Genomic DNA, 5,640 nt, shown 5'->3' with positions numbered 1-5,640 from the left:
AATTTATTGATGGATCTGGATTAAATGAAAGAATTATGTGTTGAACCATCTCATTTAATAAATATTTGTTGTAAAGAGAGTAATTTTAACAAAAAAATGTATAGCTAATGAAATTATTACAAGAATCTGCTGCATAAATATAAAGTAGCAGTCTATAATAAGATTCATAGCAGTTAAAAAAGAATTCCAGGAAAGCTTACTCCTATATATTTTGAAGCATAAATTCATGAAACTGAGAAATTATGACTGTATATTATTTACAGGCAATACTAAGAGCTTTGACATAGGCTTTTACATCAGTTGACTGAAAAATACACATTCCTATTTCTTTGTGTGATACTCCACAAAGCACTGGATGTGCATTTGGAGCACTTAGGCTTCACATTCTTCTTACACACACCACACCGCCGTTGAGTATCTCCCATCACAACATAATGATCTGTTCTGTCGTAGCGTACATGCTCGGGTGAAGTTAGGGGCACAAGTCTACGAGGTTTGTCTGATGGTTTTAGCAGAACATTGACAATTTCCCTCAGAAACTCTAGCTGTGACACCTTGTGAATCTTTCTGTAGAGAATCCACCCATTTACAATTGAGCCATTCACGAGAAAGCGGAAAAGAGGAAAGTACCACACTCGCTTCCTAAATGACACTCTATACTTTCCCCTAAATTGATCAAACAGATCTACTCCTCCCATTCCTTTGTTATAAAGCTTCACAATGTTTGGCTGAGGGATTACTACCACTTCTTTCTTCTTTTTTGACCACCGTTTGCATTTGCCCATTGAGAGAGATGCACTGTCACTTCTGTTTGTTGCCACCCTAACATCGCTGTTGTCATTCCATGCACAAATAGCAATCTTCTTTTCTTTTTCCTGAAACAACTCTGCCTCCCCTCTCTCTTTTTTCTTGATGTCTGACACTGGGACATCCTTGACTCTGTCTTTACGAATTGTACCTGTCAGACTAATATTAGCTTCCTGGAAAGACTGGAGAAGAGGCAGTGTTGTAAAAAAGTTGTCAACATATCCACTGCTACCCTTAGGTACTGTTCCTTTGGCCAATGCATGGACTACAGATTCACCCACAGGCATTCCTTCCTCAAACCCAGAGTCTTTTCCTTCATACAAGCGGAAATTCATTAACAGTCCTTCATGGCAGAATAGACACCAAAACTTGTAGCCAAATCTCACGGGCTTTCCTCTAATGAATTGTTTGAATCCATGTCGCCCATAATATGGTTCCATGGCTTCATCAATAGCCCATGTCATAGGAAGTGGTTGAGCAACATCCATGAAGAGCTTGTTGAAATGTTCAAAAAGAGGGCGAATCTTAAAGATCTTATCATCCAAAGGCTTCTTTGAGTTGTCCACAAAGTGCAGGCTTCGCACGATCTCCTCAAATCGGTTTATTGTCATTCCACACTGAGTTACAGCCAGATTTCGGGTGTCCGCCTGCTTCGTCCAATACAGCCGTCGGTTTGGAACTGGGTTATATCCTGAGAGAAGAAAGATGCCAAGTACCTGATGCAGTTCTTCTTCGGTAACACATAAATCTTTCCCAAATTTAACTTGATGATAACGGTTTGTCTCTGTCTTGATCACCTCAATCAATTCTTTGTCCCAAAAGTATCTGAATATGTCCACAGGTGTAAATCCTTCATCTGCCCATTTTTCTACAATAGATGGTTTGTGTACTTCATGTAAGCTTAGGGCATCACCTTCATCACAGATCTGAAATTCACATTTCTTCCACTCATAAACAGGCTTTGAGCGTTTTTGCTTCTTTCTCCTCGGTGGGCCAACGTCTGCTACATGCTCACTACACCCAAACTCTTCCTGCTCTTCAAAAATTGATGCTCCCCATGCAGAAGAAGGCTCAGTGCGACTGTTTCGGTTTGTCAGATTTATATGGGGGGGGTTGTGCCAGAAGTCTTGCTCCCAGCAATCGGACATTTTCCTGCTCCACAACAGCTATATCCTCACTAGGGTCATCTACATCAGATTCTTCCCCATCTTCTGGAGGCTCCAAAGCAATTTCGATGCCTGTGGCATTTTCTTCATCAGGTAATGAAAACAGGTAGTTGACTGCCTCTTCAACATCTCTCAGATTTCTGAAAGAGAAAACACATGTCCATAAGAAGGTAAGCAAGAAAAAGGATCAGGTGTGTTACCCAGGAATACATTGTAATATTGAGAAAAGACCCAGTTATTATATACATTAGTAAAAGTAAAAATATATTATGCAACAAACAATTTTTTAGGATCCTAAATATATATTCATACACATACTGACCCTTGGGGATAAGAATATATCAGATATAATCAAAATAAAGTAACACAAACACTAAAAGTGAACAAGTATTTTGATTCAAGTATTCTCCTTAGGCACCAGTGCCCTGACTGAGCTCCATAGAGCCCATTTAAATTGGCATCATATTTTCACTGATAATAAAAGTGACACAATGTGGTTTTCCCTCAAATCAATAATTTCACACATTAAAACAAGTCTTTATGTGTCATTTTTACCATCACTCACTATAAGAAGTTCCATATGCAGCAATGTATAGACAATAACTTACCTATGTCCAGACATTTTGGTGGAAGCAATGAAGTAACTCTCCTTCCTTCCTTCATTAACTTGTTGTTTACAAAGTGAGTTAGAATATGAATCGTCAGCTGAGAAATGTTACGTTTTCTTTACATCCTGCAACAAGAAGAACGTAAATTCTCTGGTAAACTTAGATAAAATTAGTGTTTCTAAAAAGTAAAATTTCCGCCCATTTAATTGGGCTCTATGCGTTCGTGGGTTAATTCCGTTAAATTGGTCATTTATCCCAATATCTTAAACCCCCCTGATGGAAAGATTGGGCTTTAATACCTCTTTCAACTAATCTGGAGGAAGTTATGTTGTCCACATGATTTCTCCGAGAGTTCTCTGTGAATTTCAATGTAATTTTGTAGAAGGGTGGGGAATAGGTCAAGAAAAAATTCATTAAATCTGGGGGTGGATCTGGATCCTGATCCTGAGTATCTGTCTATCTATCTATCTATTGCCAGACGCCTCAATCCCTTTTGGGGTGGCCACAAACAAATCGCCTCCAAGTCGCCCTGTCCCCCGCCATTTCACTGCCCTGCTCCCAACTCACACCCCCCTCTCTCATGCATCTCTCCACCCCATCCCTCCATCTCATCCTCGGCCTCCCCCTCCCTCCTCCCCCCTCCACCTCACTCACATACACTCTCTTCGTCAGTCTTTCACCCTCCATACTCTCCACATGGCCAAACCAGAGCATAAGTCATACAGTATAATTATGGTATTCCTGGTAGACGTAACATGGAGTAGCATTTTGACACCTTGCTATCACCTATGAAGGTATTCTATCAGGCATGCACACAGGGCAAGTACGATGTAGGCATACTTACGTGCTTATAAAACTACAAAAGTTTTTATTTAAGAACGTGTCTACATTCCATAAAATAACATAAGGAATAGTTGGTTTTCAGTACTGTCATTTTCATTGCTATTGACTAAAACCGAAATAGAAGTTATTGTAACTGTGGTGACGGGTTAAGCCAAGTGGCCTCATGAATGAGCCTCCACCTCCCCCGCACCAGCCACAAGTCACATCACATGACAAGCCTAACACTTAACAAACTGAGGTCTGCTGTGTTTTACTTATTACTATGTCGCGTTCATAGATGTATTGAGAGCCAAGTAATAAATATATTATTTAGCTCTCTATACAAAGGTGAAAGCATGCCGTGTGTGTGCCCCTAACCATGTGAATGGCTGTTGTCTCGCTCGTTTCCTGTAGAGTATTGGGTTCCAGCTTACGACTCAGCATACGACTCAGGAAGAAACAGGAGAGCCCGCCCCTCCCACCTCCACTCCCTCCCCTTCCCCCCCCTCCCCTTCCCCCCTAGCCACACTTCCTCACCACCCTAGACACCCGAGACAGGGTTCATTTATATCCTAATGATTATCACTATTCGATTGATACATAGATTCGACAATGCACAGACGCTAAGAGGAAAATTCCGTTACCCACTGTCCGTGCCAGGTCACTATTGCGAAGTCCCAGCTCTTCATACTGCTACGGTACGCGTCTGAAGATCCAAACAAATACAGTGGTGCCACATCGCTGACTCTGGGTGAAGTTCAGGGGACTCGGGAGTGCGGCCAACTGTACATTGGTTATGAATCGAGAGAGAGAGAGGGAATGTCATGAAAACCAAGACCGATAGAGAGATGCAGTGAGGAACAAAAATAAGGGTACACCAGGTATGAATGGCAAGGCTTACCCAGTTGGACCTCTATAACTCCTCTTCAGCTGCTCAGTCATATATTTCTGTCTCTGTGCTCACGTGTATAGTCAGCCAAAAAAGTCGTGTCTTCGTTCCGAACCCCGTAAATATTCGAACAAATAAATCAAAGCAGCAGAGATAGCTTCACAAGTCTGGCAACTGTGTCAGACCAGACGGTGGTTGGAGTGAGTGGTTTGGGGTGCCATGTATTACTGTCGGGTGGAAATTGTTGGGAATAGCATACTGGGTAATAGGGTTATAGTCAACTATCATCACTGTTATGTCACTAAATGTCTACATATGCATCTTTCATCATGGATTTACAAGTAATCAAAATATACTGCAGTTTCATATACATGGGTTGTCATGTCAGATTCATCTTTGATATTTGGAATACTTCAGACGACGGAATAACGGTGGAATACGTTTCATAATAAGTGTTTGGAATTTAATGAAACGTCATGAATATGATATAAAACAGCTTTTATTAGTGATAACTAGAATCTCCCCTCTATTTCCCATCGTCCAGTATACTGTAGATAACTGAATGATTGTGAAGATATGACTATATGCTGGTGGGTGTATATCTTGGTTTCATCACCTTGCATAACAGCTGTGGCTCGGTTTCCCCATAGATATAAATAAGACTAGATGCCACATCGCCCATTCTTCAGTACAGCAGCGGTGCGTCTGTGCGGCCGCCATCTTGGAGCGGTCAAGCATGTAATAGTGGGGCTTGTTTTAGAGTGAATTCAGACAATGAGAATGAATGTTGTTGTGGTGGAGGTGGTGATGGTGGTTATTGCCGTGGTGGTGGTGATGGTGGTTATTGTTGTGGTGATGGTGATGGTGGATTTTGTTGTGGTGGTGGTGATGGTGGTTTTTGTTGTGGTGGGGGTGATGGTGGTTATTGTATTGGCAGTGGTGGTTGTTGCTGTTATGGTGGTGGTGGTGATGTTTTTTGTTGTTGTTGTGGTGGTGGTGATGATGGTGAGTTATGTTGTTGTGGTGGTGGTGGTAATTGTTGTGTTGGTGGTTGTTGTGTTGGTGGTAATTGTTGTGTTGGTGGTTATTGTGGTGGTGGTTGTTGTGGTGGTGGTTGTTGTGGTGGTGGTTGTTGTGGTGGTGGTTGTTGTGGTGGTGGTTGTTGTGGTGGTGGTTGTTGTGGTGGTGGTTGTTGTGGTGGTGGTTGTTGTGGTGGTGGTTGTTGTGGTGGTGGTTGTTGTAGTGATGGTGGTTGTTGTGATGGTGGTGGTTGCTTTTGTGGTGGTTTTTGTGACGGTGGTGGTTGCTTTTGTGGTGGTTATTGTGATGGTTGTGGTTGATGTGGTGG

The 5,640-nt window shown here is 41.9% G+C and overlaps 1 long non-coding RNA gene across 1 annotated transcript; it reads right to left on the bottom strand.

Moving 5' to 3' along the window:
• Positions 1–1,859: 1,859 nt before the first annotated feature.
• On the bottom strand, positions 1,860–2,644 carry LOC145401000 (uncharacterized). The gene is made up of 2 exons (XR_013897537.1): positions 2,582–2,644; positions 1,860–2,113 (listed from the first exon to the last, which is right to left on the bottom strand). It is a non-coding gene; the product is annotated as an uncharacterized LOC145401000 (long non-coding RNA).
• Between the last annotated feature and the right edge of the window lie 2,996 nt (positions 2,645–5,640).

The sequence above is a fragment of the Coenobita brevimanus genome, chromosome 54, assembly GCF_032717465.1.
Source record: "Coenobita brevimanus isolate Jiangsu-jjx chromosome 54, ASM3271746v2, whole genome shotgun sequence".
Classification (NCBI taxonomy): domain Eukaryota; kingdom Metazoa; phylum Arthropoda; class Malacostraca; order Decapoda; family Coenobitidae; genus Coenobita; species Coenobita brevimanus.
This window is presented reverse-complemented; position numbering and strand designations above follow the sequence as displayed.